Genomic DNA, 715 nt, shown 5'->3' with positions numbered 1-715 from the left:
TATTCCGACACCTTTGTATGAATGCAGAGCGAATGAATGAGTGCGCGTATATCCTATGATCGTTTATAATAAACATTATTTGATAAATTAAAAGCGCGTTCACTCGATTAATTGTTCCTGCTTCGTACCTGCATGCCTTGCGCATCACATACATCGCTTTCCGAGGAAAACAGGAAGACGTAAGACCGAGCAGCGCATCCGAAGGAAGGACGTCCGACGGCAGCTTCCAGAGCAAATACCTTCCTTGTTCCTGAGGTTAAACAAGGTGGCGACCGAAAAAGTAAGATAATTCTATTAAAAACATACACGGTTTAATAATTAGTAAAGTCGGTACTCGCCTGTTAAAGTTTTGAGCAGTAAAGTAAAATTTGCAAGAATCACGAAAAGACGATCCAGAAGAGCCTGCGAAAATTGAGGGCTTCGTGATTCGTTGTCCGATAGCCGAAATAGCGATACGCGTAATTCGATCTTTTCGTTGCGTTGAACCGAAGTCCGGTTACAGCCTTAACCAAACCTTGCCTTGTAACCGGACTTCGGTTCAACGCAACGAAAAGATCGAATTACGCGTATCGCTATTTCGGCTATCGGACAACGAATCACGAAGCCCTCAATTTTCGCAGGCCCTTCTGGATCGTCTTTTCGTGATTTTTGCAAATTTTACTTTACTTTACTGCTCAAAACTTTAACAGGCGAGTACCGACTTTACTAATTAATA

Source organism: Wasmannia auropunctata, unplaced genomic scaffold, assembly GCF_000956235.1.
Source record: "Wasmannia auropunctata unplaced genomic scaffold, wasmannia.A_1.0 LD336064.1, whole genome shotgun sequence".
Taxonomy (NCBI): domain Eukaryota; kingdom Metazoa; phylum Arthropoda; class Insecta; order Hymenoptera; family Formicidae; genus Wasmannia; species Wasmannia auropunctata.
This window is presented reverse-complemented; position numbering follows the sequence as displayed.